The following is a 16,681-nucleotide window of genomic DNA, read 5'->3' as shown; positions in this document are numbered from 1 at the left end:
ATTTGGAATCAACCACCAGTGGTGAGTTTACCATGCATGTTTTTCCCCTCCAGTAACTCCCTGACCTGGACCCAACACATTCTGACCTGGAAGTGGGCATTAGCATGGATAGAGAAAGCTCCAAGAGAAACTCTCTGGTTCAGACTTGTGGGATAGGAGTATCCTGTTAGCAACAGTGTCACAAGGGACATGCTTTACTGCTCTGAGGGAGGATAACCTTCCTCTCCAGCCATAGGAGCTGTAGTTTCAAGGGGGATGGGCAAATCTCTGTTTCTTTTTTATCTCTCTGCCCTCCTGCTGCTTGGCCCTCGATGAAGCTGCAGTAATAGAAAGTGCACAATGGAGAAGGATCATGAAATCTTCAGCTTTCTGGATAGAAATTACTGGGGGCATCAATGGAGAGAGAGAAATTTGGGAAGACAACACATGAAGTTGCTTACAAACTCTTGGCCTCACCCCTGAGCTTTGTATACATGAATCTGACCCTATATATTATACTAAGAACTCTGGAAACAGAAATAAGACATAGAGCAACACCAAAATCTCAGACTGGCCACTGGGTGTAGCAAATATAGGAAGATATAAACAGCATTTCAAACACATTGAAAATGGAACTGACACTAAAACCACAACCCTCAAAAGCCTAGGCAGAACTTGGGGCCTGAATTCACTAAGTTGACTGCCTGCTAAACTAAGTGTCAACATTCTTCTTAGGACTTAACCAAGACCCAGACAATCATAACATAGGAAGAACCGGGAGAATATTTGATGTCATGGGAGAACATAATTAGCATGTACCAACACCCAGATGACACAGAAATCAGAATTATCTGACAAGGACTTTAAAATAGCTATTAGAAAAATAATACAAGAAGTAAAGGCAAACACTTTTTGAAATGAATAGGATGATAGAAATTCTCAACAAAGTCATAGATCAAAACAATAACAAAATATATTTTACAACTAAAAATTAAAATATGGGAATAAGAAAAACCTTATTTTTGAAAAGGTTCAATAGCAGAATAGAGATGACAAAGTAGAAGATAACTGAACTTGAAGATAGATAATTAGAAATTATCCATTTCAAACAGTAAAGAGACAATTAATTGGAAAATAAATGAACCTAATCCCACAGACCTGTGGGACAATACCAAAAGTTTTAACATTCATGTCATCGGAGTTCTAGAAGGAGAAGCAGTAGAATGTGGTGAGAAAAAATATTTGAAAAATATAATGGCCAAAAGCATCTCAAGTTTGGTAAGACATAAAAATCAACAGCTTTAGGCCAGGCACGGTGGCTCATGCCTGTAATCCCAGCACTTTGGGAGGCTGAGGCCGGCAGATCACGAGGTCAGGAAATCAAGACCATCCTGACCAACACAGTGAAACCCTGTCTCTCCTAAAAATACACAAAATTAGCCGGGTGTGGTGGCACACGCCTGTATTCCCAGCTACTTGGGAGGCTGAGGCAGAAGAATGGCGTGAACCCGGGAGGCGGAGCTTGCAGTGAGCTGAGATGGCGCCACTGCACTCCAGCCTGGGCAACAGAGCAAGACTCTGTCTCAAGTAATAATTTTAAAAAATCAATAGCTTTAATACACTCAGTAACTCCAAAACAGGATAAATGTAAATAAATCCAGGACCAGACAGATCATAATCAAATAGTTGAAAACCAAACACAAAGAAAAGTTTTTCAAATCAGTCAGAGAAAAATGATGTACTACTTGGAGCAGAATGATGATTTGAATGTTTGTGAAAATCTCATCTGAATCCATGGTGGCTAGAGGAAGTGTAAATGCTAAAAAGAAAGGAACTATCACCCTAAAATTCTGTATCCCATGAAAGTATTCTTCAAGAATTAAAATGAAATAAAGACATCTAAAGTGGAGGGAAACTAAGATAATTCATTATCTGAAGGCCTGCTCTAAAATAATTGTGAAAAGAAATTCTTCACAAAGAGGGAAAATTTGATCAGAAGCTCAAAACAACTTGAAAAACGGTAAAGAAACAGAAATGATAAATATATGAATAAATATAATAGACTATATATACCTCTTCTCTTCAGTTTTAAAATACTTTTCACAGTTGAAAGAAAAATTAAAACATTTTTGAAAAGGTTCTCCATGTTTGTAGGTATAATATATAAGTCAATATAACATAGGCTGGACGTGGTGGCTCATGCCTATGATCCCAGCACTTTGGGAGGCTGAGGCAGGCAGATCACTTGAAGTCAAGAGTTTGAAACCAGCTTGGCCAACATAGCGAAACTGCATGTCTACAAAAAATACAAGTATATATATTGAGTAAAAAAAAAATATACTCAAACTAAAACACTGGCTCTTCCTGGCTCTAGAGCTTGTCAGCTTTCTAAATGGAGCTACACCATTGTTTCTTCTAGTCCTCAGGCATCAAGACTTGAACTGGAACTACACCATTAGTATATTAGTCAGCTCAAGCTACTATAACAAAATACCATAGACTGTGTGGCTTAAACAATAGTAACTTATTTCTCACAATTCTGGAGGCAGAAATGTCCAAGATCAAGGTGCCAACTGATTTTGTTCCCCGGTGAGAGCTCCCTTCCTGGCTTGTAGATGGTGGCTGTCTTCTTGTGTTCTCATATGGTAGAGAGAGAAAAAGAGAAAAGAAGCAAGCTCTGTGATCTTTCTTCTTATAACAGTACTAATGCCATCATAAGGGCCCATCCTCGTGACCTTATCTAACCCTAATTACTTTCCAAAGGCCCCATTTCCAAATATCATCACATTGAGGGTTAGGGATTGAACACATGAATCTGGGGAGACGCAACTCAGTCCATTCCATAGAAATCAGTTTTCCTGTTTATTAGACCTTTGAATTTGGACTGGGACTACACCAATAGCTCTTGAGGGTCTCCAGCTTGCTGACTGCAGATCTTGGACTTGTCTCCACAGAAGATAAATACATCCTGTTTGTTCTGGATGTGTTTTTCACAAGAAACTTACTTCAAATATAAGGATATATTTAGATTTTAAAGTAAAAGAATGGAAGAGAGCAGGGCACGGTGGCTCACACCTATAATCCCAGCACTTTGGGAGGCCGAGGTGGGAGGATCATGAGGTCAGCAGTTCGAGACCAGCCCGGCCAACATGGTGAAACCCTGTCTCTCCTAAAAATACAAAAATTAGCCAGGCACGGTGGTGGGTGCCTGTAATCCCAGCTACTTGGGAGGCTAACACAGGAGAATTGCTTGAACCTGGGAGGTGGAAGTTTCAGTGAGCCAAGACTGTCCCATTGCACTCCAACCTGGGTGACAGAGCAAGACTTCATCTCAAAAAGAATGGAAAAAATATACCATATAGATGTCAATCAAAAGAAAACTAGATAGAGTGATTATATTAACATCACAGATAATAAAGTTCAGGACACATATAATTACCAAGGATAAACATAAGCATTGCATAATGAAAAAAAGAGTTAATTCTCCAAGAAGATGTACTAATTCAAAACGTATAGGCACATACAAGATTTCTGAAATTCAGAAAGCAAAAACTGACAAAACTGAACTGAGAAATAGGTAAGTTCACTATTATAGTTGGACACGTCAATATTCCTTCTTTTTGGTAATCAATAGAACTATCAGACAGAATATCAGTGAGAATGTAGGGTAACGGAATAGCACCATAAACCAATTAAATCTGATAAATATTTATACACTACTCTAACAACAAAAGAATATGCTTTTTTTTTTTTTGGAAAGAATGTTGCTTTATCACTCAGGCTGAAGTTCAGTGGCCTGATCATAGCTCACTGGAGCCTTGAAATCCTGGGCTCAAATAATTCTCTTTCCTCAGCCTTCCAAGTAGATATGGTACCCGCCACCATGATCGGCTAATTTAAAATTTATTATTATTATTATTATTATTATTATTTGTAGCGTGGGGTCTTGTTTTATTGCCCAGCCTGCTCTCAAACTTCCTGGGCTCAAGAAATCCTCCTGGAACCTTGGCATCCCAAAACACTGTGATTACAGCTGTATTTCACTGCACCTTGACAGAACACATAATCCTTTTACATGTATATAGAATATTCACCAAAATAAATCATATAATGTGTTATAAAATAAACTTTAATACATTAAAAGAACTTAAGTCATGCAGAGTATGTTCTCTGACTTTAATAGAGTTAAATTAGAAATTAATGGAAGAAAGAGAAAAGGAACATCTTCAGACACTTGGAGATGAGTCAAAGATAAGCTCTCAAAGCATATATGGAAATATTTTAGCCCTAATAAAAATTAAAATACTAGATATCAAAATTTGAACTCTGTAGCAAAATCAGTGCTTAGAGGCATACTTAAATCGTTAAGTGATTATATCAGAATAAAATACATGTCTCAGATCAACAATCAAGATTTCCATCTAAAGAAATTAGAAAAAAAGTTAACCCAAAACAAGAATAAGGAAGGGTTAATAATAAAGATAAGAGCAGGAACAAATTTGAGGACATAAAAAAATTGAGAAAATTAATGACACTTTAAGCTTATTTTTTAAAAAGAGTAATAAAAGTAACAAACCATTCACCAAACAAAACTCAATATGACAAAAGTTGTGATTATTAGAAATGAAAAGTTGGCTATCACTACAGAGCCTGTATTACTGTATCAATAATAACAATTCTATTGTTCTAAGGAAATATACAAACAGCTCTGTATATAAGTTAACTAATCTAGATTAAGTGAAACAATTGCTTGCAAAGCATTTCTCTTATGATTGGAACGGATTTGTATATTCAAAATTCACTCAAACTGATATAAGTACTCATATAGCTACTTTTAAAAAGTTGAATTCATGGTTAAACTTTTCTGAAAAAGAACTTTCTAGGCCCAGACAGTTTTAGTAGCAAAATCTAGCAAACATTTAAAAGAGAAATAATGCCAATTTTATGAAATTCTTTTCTAAAATAAAAGGAAGGAAACACTTCCCAACTGATTTTATGATGGGAAAATTACCCCAATAACAAAACCAGATTGAGGAAGAACAAAGGGAGAAAAAGTACAGATACATACTTTTTGTGAACAAGGAAGCAAACATCCTCTACATATGTCAATAAATTATATACATCATGGCCAAATTGGGGTTTATTATGAGAATGCAAGGTTAATTCATCACTCAGAAATCACCGTAACCCACCATTTAACAGTCTAAAGAAGAAAAACCACATGATTTTATCAATTAATGAAAAAAATGAATTTGACAAAATTCAACTTCATTCATGATAAAAAACCAACCAACCAACCAACCAACCAACCAACCAACCCACCCCTCTGAGCAAGCTAGAAATAGAAGGAAACTTTCCAACCTAATAAGTAACATTAACAAGAATCCTAAAGGTGACATCATACTTAATAGTGAAAGATTTAACACTTTCTCCCTAAGTTTGGGAACAAGAAAGGATGTCCATATTTACTACCACTATTTAACATTATATTAAGAACTCAACTCAAGGCAATAAAGCCAGAAGCAGAAATGAAATATACACAGAATGCAGAGGAAGAAATAACTGTTCCTGTTCACGGATGATGTGATTGTTGACATGGAAAATTTTAAGAAATCTGTAAAAAACTTATAGAAAAAGTAAGTGAGTTTCAAGGGTACAAATACAAGGTCAACACATGAAAATTTATTGCATTTCTATATACTATTGAACAACTGGGAAATCATTTTTACCATTTATAATAATTCCTTTCCAACTTTATATACATACTTAGGTATAAATCTAACAAAACATGTACAAGATTTGTATGCTAAAAACTACACATGCTGATGAAAGTGACCAAAGAAGACCTAAAGAAATGCAGAGATTCCATGTCCGTGGATTAGAAGTCTCGAAAGAAGAAAGTCTCCATGTTTTCCCCCCAACAATTTATATATTTAGCGTAATTATGCCCCAGCAGAAGTTTTGTAGATACTGACAAAATGATTTTAAAATTTATAAGAAATGCATGGGAACCAGAAGAGTGAAGGCAATTAAAGAAAAAGAATAACATTGGAGTACTCACTACTTAATTTTAATACACCCAAAAAATACAACAATGAAGACTAGTCATTGTGAGGGGATGTACACATTAAGCAAAGAACAAAATAGTTTAGAAATAGAAATATGTATATATGGATAATTGATTATTTTTAGTTTTAACAACTTTATTGAGATATAATTTATATATCTTAATGTTCACTTGTATAAAGTATACAGTTTAATGGTTTTGGTGTATTCACAAAGTTATGTAACCATCACTTAAATTTAATTTTAGAATATATTCACCACCTCAGAAAGAACCCCTATTGCCTTTTGTGATTGCTCCCCGTTTCTCTCTTCCCCCAGCCCTCATAACCACTACTCTACTTTCTGTAGCTATAGAGGTGAATATTCTGGACACTTTATATAAGTGAAATCATATAATTAATGGTCTTGGATTTGGAAGGAAGTAGGTGTGGCTATAAAAGAGCAATATGAAGGATTCTTGTTGTGATAATAATGTTTTATATGCTAACTGTGCCAATGTCAATAGCCTGGTTGTGGTTTTATACTATAGTTTTGCAAAATGTTATCATTATGGGTCACTGTGTAAAGGGTACACTGTACCTCACTGTATTATTTCTTGTATGTGAACGTACAATTATCTCAAAATTAAAAGTTTAATATAAAAAAGAAAAGTACATGACCAAAAATGCTGACTGGATTTCCCAACCTTGATGCTGACCTTTTAGGTTGAATAATTCTTTGTTGTGGGGGATTGTCCTGTGCTTCACCAGATGTCCAGTGTCATCCCTGGCCTGCAGTCACTAGATGCTGGTGGTAGTCTCCTCTCGTATGACAACCAAAAACACTTCTAGACATGTACTGTGAGGGATAAAATCATCCTGGTAGAAAACCACTGTGTTAGTATTGCTATTGATTATTTACCTTAGTATTAATATTATGGAGTACTTTCCCTAATATATTTTTTTCATAACACAATTTAAAGAGACATTAAACTCATATACAGAAAAGAATGATAAGTACATTTGTCCTTTTGAGCATATCTTTGCATTACTCTTCATATCTTAGCATATTGGCTAATTTATTTTTATGTTCTTTCAGACATTTTCTTCTGTAATGAAGCCTGAATACCATAAATTGTTCACAGTACTTTAGATTTACAATATTTATTAGCCATATAAAATATTATTGCTAATTCTTCAAGAATAATGATGATATAGTAGCAAATCTTTCTTTAAAAAAGACTATGCCAAGAAAGATTCATGGCCAGTATATTATTCATTAAATGTCATCAAGATTGTTCACAATTGAATAATCTAGCAGGGGAACTTTTTACTAATTATATGTAGCAAGTAATTAGTATTATAAAATATCAAGAAAGAAAGAGAATTATACTATAAAGATATTTTATCTAAAGTAAATATTGCAAAGGTGATCAATTGAGCAATAGAACATGAATTGTTAGAAAGGAGGTGAGATTTCTTGGCTCTTATATCCCTTTATTTACAACTCTCTTATAATACTACATGTATTGTTTAAATATTTATTTAAACTAGAGGTTAGCCAACATGTCCCACTGGTCAATTTAGCCTCACACTTGTTTTTGTAAATGTTTTATTGAGATACAGTCATGCCTATTTGTTTGCTTCCTATTCATGCTTTTGTGCTACAGTGGTAGAGTTGAGTAGTTGCAACAGAGATTGTCTGGCCTAGAAAGCCTAAAATATTCATTATTTGGCTCTTTACAGAAAAGGGTTGGTAGTGCTAATTTAAACTATGAATAAATTCCAATTAGAATATTATTAGACACAAATTCCTTGGGAAAGGAAAAACCTATCGTTTATTTCTCTGTTCTTCATATGTAACTCATTAAATTGCAGTACAAAACTGCAACTGATGCTCATTAAATGAGGGAAGGAAAAAAACCAAAAGAAAGAAGACAGGAAGATAAAGAAAAGTTGGAAAGTATAAAGGATTCAGGAAAAAATTTTAAAAACTCATGAAAAGAAAGCACGTTAGCTGGCTGGCTAGAGCAAGGAGCAACACTTAGAATTTAGTAGGGGATGACAAAAATTAAAGTGGGGAGAATTATCATGGTTAATTAGTATTAACCCTTTTGGTAGAAATTTTGGTAATCTTAAGAAGCAATTTAGTTTCCCTGCCAGGACTTGACTCAAAAGCTGGCTTGCTGAGGGGAAGGTGACTGTGACTCAGAAGGGAAATCATGATACCTGAGAGGATTGATTTGGGAGCAAAGGAGACCTCATTTCTTACCTCCACTCACCCACGTGCTAAGAATAAAAGTGAATTTCTCTGGGCCTCTGTCACCTTGCTTATAGGATGGATAAGGAAACTATCAATCTGAAGGCAGGATACTAAATCAAATAATATTAAAGATCCCTTGCATCCTTAATCTTTATAGCTCTTCTGTCTCTAAAGTGCTGGGGTTCACTTAAATGTGCTAGTGGTTTTCCTAGTCTACTTTTGAATCCTTGTATACTTCACCATTTAGCTTCCTTTCTCCTTGTTATCCTATCTGAAGCTTGTTAACTTGATTCCATTCCAAGGATTTCCAGTTCCATTTGGATTCCTGTGTTCTTTTTCCTAGTGACTAACGTGGGCCTGAAACTTATTGCCATCTATCTCAATTAACCCAACTTCAGCCCTCTCCCTGAGACCAGCATTTAACAGTACACGTTTTAATGCACTCAGCAAGCTGAATTTTGTTCCTGGTATTCTTTCTGAACCTGGCTCTTCACCATTTAGTCAGAGACACTGATTTTTACCAAGAGATAGTTGCTACCTGAACAAAATGAACAAGAACAAACAAACAAAAAAACCGACAAAAATAAAGTTAAACTTTAATTTTTTGGGTTTCAGAAAAACAAAGTTTAAATTATAAGATATTGGACTTAATTGAATTTCAAAAGCCTAACCCTTGTATTTACAAGACACAAAGTTTATACCAAAAATGAAAGACTTAAGAGAATGGCTAGGTGTGGGAAAAATGTATCCCTAATTGACCTCACCTGTATTAATGGCAATTTGAAGACCATATGCTGGGGCTGGGGGAAAACAGAGTTGAAGGGAAAGCTGAGCAGAATTGAAGAGGGTTCTTCTGGAGTAGGTCCTTAAAATGGAGCTTTATGGCTAGGTAGGAATCTTTTGCAATATCTTAGGAACAAGGCAGTTAAGGTTATAAATAGAGCATCATATAAGGATGGGTACATACTCATAGGACTGACTACTCTCAGGGCATAGTAATGGTGCTGGTGTGGAGTAAAGAGATTATAAGTGAAAAATTACAATTGTAAAACAGCATGGGATAAGTTATGAAACTGTTGTAGAATTGTTCAAAAACTTTCTACTAATAAAATAAGTGTAATTAGACTTTTACTTGCAACAGTTAAAATATCACAAAGTGTCAGTACAAACATATATAAAATAAATCTTATTTTACATTAAATGTAGATTCTGTAGATAATGACAGTATAGAGATGGGTTCAAGTTGTTAATATTAGAGGTAAAACTGTATAGTTAATAGAAGAATTATTGAGGAGCAACTTTGTAGAAACATGGAGACTTCTTAAATAAAATTTTAAAACCACACACCTTAAGGCAAAAATTGGTAATAATAATTACATCTATCAAAATAAAGTTTTCTTCAACAAAAAAACACTGAACAAAATTAATAATGTATTACAAAAGGCCCAAATAATTGCACTATTTAAAAGAGTAAAAGAACTACTATCTAGAAATTTATACAAGGACCTCTAAAAATCACGAAAAAGGCATGTCAAAAAAAATGAGCACAGAAAATAAAAAGACAATTTACAGAAGAAAAAACCCAAAAGGGTGAAATTCTGTAAATCATACTCATCTTCTCGTCAGAGAAATGGAAGGTAAATATGTCTCTTTGGCAAAAATTAGAAAGCTGGATAATGCCAAATGTTGATGAGAACATAGGCATCCAGGATCCCTTGGTCTGTAGACCAGCACAGCCATTTTTGAGTGCAAACTGACAGTAGTCAAATTAAATACAAAAATATAATGTGAACCTGCAAGCATGCTTCAGGGATTATACCCTAAGTAAATTCTTATGTGAATATTTATGAGGGTGTTGATGACAGCATTGTTTTTGTTTTAGAGTTGGAGACATCTGGGGGTACATCACAGGGAAGTGGATATAGACAAAATGTGATAGATGCACACATACTTCAGAGTACTATGCAGCTGTTATGATACCCTACTAAATGAACAATTTGTGAAGTGCATGAATCTTAAAGGTATATTTTTAGATTAAGCACAAACACAGAGAGAAAAAGTGAAATGTAACAATTTCATTTTTGTAAATTAACAATTTGGGAATATAAAAAATAATAGGCATTTTAAGTGGTCACACAAAACAAACAAATCTATATAAGGGAATGGAGACAAAGGAAAAAACTAATGACATAATTAACAAAAGGAGTAAATAGCACAAGAGGTAAGGAAACAAAATCACACCAGTATAATTTTAGCTATAACATAAATAGTTTTTCTAGTTTGTTTGAGTTTATATGATTCACTGCAAGGTATTTCCTATAAGATAGAAGTCCAAACTTAAGTAGAATCAAGATATCTTAAAGGTAAGCTAATATACTAGCTATTATCATTTTAATATGAAGAAATTAGAGCAAAATAATTAAGGCTGAGTGAGTTGCCCACACAGATCTAGATCACATATTGACTTTTGGTGCAAAGAACTTCCCACCAAATTACATTGACCTATTAATAAAAACCAAACTGTAAACTTCAAACTGAGAGTTTCCTTAACCTAGAGTTGTTTAGTATTCACTTGATGACATAGTACAAAAAATGTGAATCTTATAATGATAAATGGTTGGAAAATTTGGCAAGAAGGAATTATTCAACACTATTTAATTAACAAGTTAGGATTCCAACATTTTGCTCTGATTTACTTCATTTGTTTAAAAAAATAATAAAGAGAAAAAATAAAGAGAAATAATAAAGAGAAAAAATAATTTTCTCTTTATCATTTTTTTGCACATCCATGCAATTTACTGGAGGGTATAACATCAAAAATTGGTAAACACTAAATGAACTACAGAGGGGTACGTTTCAGGACTTCCCTAATGTTTCTGGAAAATGAAATGATACCAGTACTCTCATGTTCCTTTTAAACTCCTCCCGAGAAGTACCCATTAAAGGTTTTACTATGTATGGCACCCTGACAGTAAACTCTGTGCTAATGTACACATCAATTGACACTAGAAGATGGTATTTTTAGATGTTTACTAAATAGAGTTTTCCTTTTGCTTATCCAGGTTGAATTCTTAGTCCCCTTTCTCTACTCTTTTGTGCTTAGTCTGCCTCAAAGGGATGAAGTTTTGGTAAAATAGTTCTTAGAAATTTGGTTGGATATGGAGCTCCTTCATTCAGCAAATATAAAATGATAATCTACTCTGGCCAAGGCAGCAATTGATTATATAAAATATTATTGCTCGGGTAATGAATTTATTCCGTGGAACTGAGCTTGTTGTAATGAGTGAACGTAAAAGTCCTAGACCAGCCATCATAGCTTCCTTGTGTTTAAGAATTCCAATTTGGTGATGGGTCCTGGCAAAATGGCACCAGATACCTGGAACTTTTTTAAAAGGGATCATGTGATTAGATGAGTTTCACTAGAATAATTAACGTAAATTAAAGTCAACTAATTTAGTAACCTTAATTTCATCTGCATAATCTATTTTGCCATGTAAAAGGTTTTTATTTTTTGTTTTTATTTTTAATACAAGAGACATTAGGGCACCAAGGTGAATTTCTTAAAACTCTCACTATACATAGCTCTTGAGCACTGCCTCATCCTTGGACAGACTGTATCTCAACAGACTCTGCTGAGCAACCCTGGCACATTTTTTTAAACCTCCTCCTCCCTTATTTTATGCGAGTTCTTATCCTGAATCCTGATTCTGCTTGTAGCACCATTCATGTGCAGATATGCAGTTAAGAGGCTTAGTGGATCCATCCGTGGATCATTATTTTGTATTCTGTATTCACACTCACAAATCAACTACAGACTTGAAATAACTAATACAATGTTTAAAATGCCCTTTTCAAACTCATTCATCATTGAATTTATGTACTCACCATTGTAGTTTCCACAGGTACTTAAAATTAATCAGTTACTACATGTATACACATAAGAGAGATAGCTAATCAGAGCCAGTAAAAACTATATGCACACTTTTAGGCAATGGGTTTCACATAGTGGCCAAGGACAGGTTTATCTCCAGAAGTGCTGGAAAAGTCTTTGAGTCGTACTATTCTAAGGAAGAATTCCAAAAGCACAAAGAAAGACCAAGTAGCCTGTTTGGCCAACACACACTTTCACTCTTAGGAGAGGTATCTGTTTGACAGCAGAGAACTTGGCTGCCAGATAGTGACCTGGCTATATTCACTATCTACACAAAACAGCCTGGAAAATATCTTGCCCACTAGAGATTTTTAGAGTGGTTAGCCCTTAATGCACCTGGCTCTAGAAAAGTGCCCAAAGTGTATTTCATGTCTGAGGTCAGGTCATCCCAGAAGGAAACCCTCAGCCAAGGATTCAAGTGTAAGTGATTTATGAAGGCCAGGTTCCCAGGAGAAATTGATTATGCAATACAGAATGGAGAAGAAGAACCAAAAAAAAAAAAAAAAAAGTGTGTGTGTGGGGGGTGCAATTTCAGCTGAAATCCCAACCTCAGCCCGTTTCCAGAGAAAGCAGTGGAGTGTAAACTACACGTCAGTTTGCCATGTTTCAAGGCAAATAAACTGGCTTTGTGTTTCTTTACCAGCCACCCCAGGGAGACTCTGTGGGTCATCCCAGAGAAACATAAGCTCCTAGGCAATTCCAGGTAGATTGCCACAAGAGCAGAGTGGCTCCAGTAACCCCACGGCAATCTTTCTGGGAGTAATCAGAAGCAAGGCAAACTAAAGGTAGAGAACATCTTATGGGTAAAGGCGATTGAGGGATCTGGCCAGAATATCAACTGGGAGCCATTATGTATCTTACTTCTGTAAGTCTCTGGGAAAATGTTCAAATGTCTGTTACAACCCTATCTCCCACCTCTATGACTCTCCTTGTTGTTCCTCTGAGAGTCATTCTGTTGCTTTTATGGATGTTTAGGTAGGAAAGTGCAAAATAATTGATTGATTTTAAGACATGAAATGGTGCTACAATGCCACAAGTTATCTCTGCTAGTTTAAATAGAAACAGGTATAAAGACATTTTGCTACCAAGACAAGAACTGCACAGAAACATGATAATTAATGAGCTGTTGTGGGTGTTCTTTAAGGCAGCAGTCCCCTACCTTTTTGGCACCAGGGACCGGTTTACTGGAAGACAACTTTTTCATGGACAGGGCAGTGAGGGATGGTTTGAGGGTGAAACTGTTCCACTTCAGGTCATCAGGCATTAGATTCTCATAAGAAGTGCACAACCGAGATCCCTCACATGTGCAGTTCACAATAGGTTTCACATTCCTAGGAGAATCTAATGCCACCACTGATCTGATAGGAGGTAGAGCTCAGTTGGTAATGCTGCATGGCCCATTTCCTAACAGGCCACAAACTGGTACCTGTCCATGGCCCAGGAGTTGGGAACCCCTGTTTTAAGGAACTCTGGACAAAGTGCTTTGGAAGACAGTGTGGTATGACAGATAACATAGCATGGACTTTGGAGTCATGAGACCAAATACAGTAGGCAGAATCTAAGATGGCACTCCTAATCTATTAATACATTTTGGTGTTACTCCTTGGCAATTATGTCATGTGAAGAAAAGAAATTTCTCAGATTTAAGTAAGTTTACTAATGAGTTGAGTTTCAGATAGGGAGATTACTGAGATGGGCCAAACCTACCCAGGTGGATTTCTCCCAGAGCCTCCAGATAAGATCTCATCCTTGCAAACACATCGAATGCAGCCTTGTGCAGCCCTAATCAAAAAATATTCCAGTCAATTTCACCTAAATGTCTGATCTACAGAACTACGAGATGATAAATGGGTATTTTTTAAACTGTCAAATGTGTGGTAAGTTTTTACACAGCAGTAGAATCCTAATATACTATGTTCAAATTGTAACATTATTACTACCAAAGTGCTGTGACTCTGCATTAGTTTCCCAAGGATTCTGTAACAAATTGCCATAAACTTGGTAGCTTAAAACAACAGCAATTTATTTTTTCATAGTTTTAGAGGCACACATTTTGAAATCTGTATTGCTTGTCCAAAATCAAGCACACTCCCTCCATATTCTCTCCAGAGGCTCCAGAGAAGAGTTCATTTATTACCTTTTACATCTTCTGTTGGCTGTTGGAATTCCTTGGCTTGTGACCATATCACTTTCATATTCCTCTGTCTTCACAATGCTTTTTTCTTTTCTCTCTCCTTCGCCCTCCTGCCATTTCTCTCTTTCTCCCTCTCTATGTGTAAAATTTCCTTCTGCCTCCATCTTATAAGGATACTTATTCCATTTGGGCCCATTTGGATAATTCAGGCTAATCTCTCCATCTCGAGATCCTTAATTTAATCATATCTGCAAAGATCCTTTTTAATTTTCATATAAAGTAACATGCATAGATTCCTGGGATTTGATCATTGGGTATCTTTTGGAGGGGCATTTTTCATCCCACCACACATTGTGAGCAGTCATCCAACAACAGAGAACCCAGATATGTAAAGCAAATTTTATTATACTAAGAGGAGAGACAGACTACAATACAATAATGTTAGGGAATGTCAACACTCCATTTTCAATAGTGAACAGATCTTACAGATGAAAAATCAGCAAAAAAACAACAGACTTAAACTGAGCCATACACAAACTGAACCCAACAAAGTTTTATGGAATATTCCATCCAACAGCTGGAGAATACACATTCTTCTAACATGCACGTAGAACATTCTCCAGGATAGATCACATGTTAGGTCACAAAACAAGTCTTAACAAATATAAGAAGACAAAAATCTTATCAAGTGTCTGACCACAGTAATATAAAACTAGAAATCAACAACAAGAAAAACTTTAGAAACTTTACCAGTACATGGATATTAAACAACATGCTATTAAACAATCAATGTATCAATAAAGACATTTAAAGGAAAATTTAAAATTTCCTTGAGAAAAATGAGAATGAAAAATACATCATACCAAAATCTATAAGATACAGCAAAAGCAGTTTCAAGAGACAATTTTATAATGATAAACACCTACCTCAATAAAGGAGAAATATTTATAATAACCTAGTAATGTACCTCAAACTCTAGAAAAAGAAGAAGAAACTAAAGGCAAAATTGGTAGAAGTAAGTAAATAATTAAACCTAGAGCAGAAATAGACTAAAAAGAATGAAAAACATCACTAAAACAACAAATTAATTTTTTGAAATGATAAATAAATCTTTAGGTCAGGAAAAAATGAGAAGACTCAAATAAAATGAGACATGAAAAAAGAATCATTACAAGTGATACCACAAAAATACAAAGGATCATAAGAGACTATTGCATAAACTATATGCCAACAAACTTGATAACATAGAAGAAATTAATTAATTCTTGGACATATATAACCTACCAAGGTTAAACTATGAAGAAATAGAAAATTTGAACAGGCTAATAATAAGTGAGGAAATGGAATCAATAACAAAAAAGTCTTTCATCAAAGAAAAGCCCAGAACCTGATGGCTTCACTCTTGATTTCCATCAAATATTTAAAGAAGTAATACCAATTCTCCTCAAACTATCCCAGAAAATTGAAGAGGAGATGGGAAGAATCAATATTGTTAAAAATGGCTAGACTATCCAAAGCAATCTACAGATTTAATGCAATCCCTATCAAAATACTAATGGCATTCTTCACAGAAATAGAAAAAAACAATTCTAAAATTCATATGGAACCACAAAGGACCTGAATAGCCTAAATAATTCTGAGCAAAAAGAACAGAGCTGGAGGCATTACACTACCTCACTTCAAAATATACTACAAACCTGTAGCAACCAAACAGCATGATAGTTGCATAAAAACAGACACATAGATCAATAGAAAAGAATTGAGAGCCCAGAAAAAAAAAATTACACACCAACTGTAATTTTGGTGTGTAATGGCCGACTGATTTTCAACAAATGTCAGTAACATTCATTGGAAAAAGACAGTCTGTTTAATATATGGTGCTGGGAAAATTGGCTATTCACATGCAGAAAAATGAGGCTAGACACCAGCCTCTCATCATATATAAAAATCAACTCGAGATGAATTAAAGACTTAAATGTAAAGTCCCAAAGAAACTATAAAACTACTAGAAGAAAATATAGGGGAAATGCTTCACAACATTAGCTGGGCAAATATTTTTGAAATAAGACCTCAAAAGTACAGGCAACAAAATAAAAATAGACAATTGAGATTACGTCAAACTGAAAATCTTTTACATAGCAAAAAGAACTATTCATAGTAAGGAGATAACCCAGAGAATGGAAGAAAATGTTTACAAACTTTACATCTAACAAGCAGTTGATATCCAGAATATATAAGGAACTTAAACAACTCAACAGCAAAAACATAAAATAACCTGATTACAAAATGGGCAAAATACCTTAATAGACATTTCTTTAAAAAAGATATAT

The sequence above is a fragment of the Hylobates moloch genome, unplaced genomic scaffold, assembly GCF_009828535.3.
Source record: "Hylobates moloch isolate HMO894 unplaced genomic scaffold, HMol_V3 SCAFFOLD_6, whole genome shotgun sequence".
Lineage (NCBI taxonomy): Eukaryota > Metazoa > Chordata > Mammalia > Primates > Hylobatidae > Hylobates > Hylobates moloch.
This window is presented reverse-complemented; position numbering follows the sequence as displayed.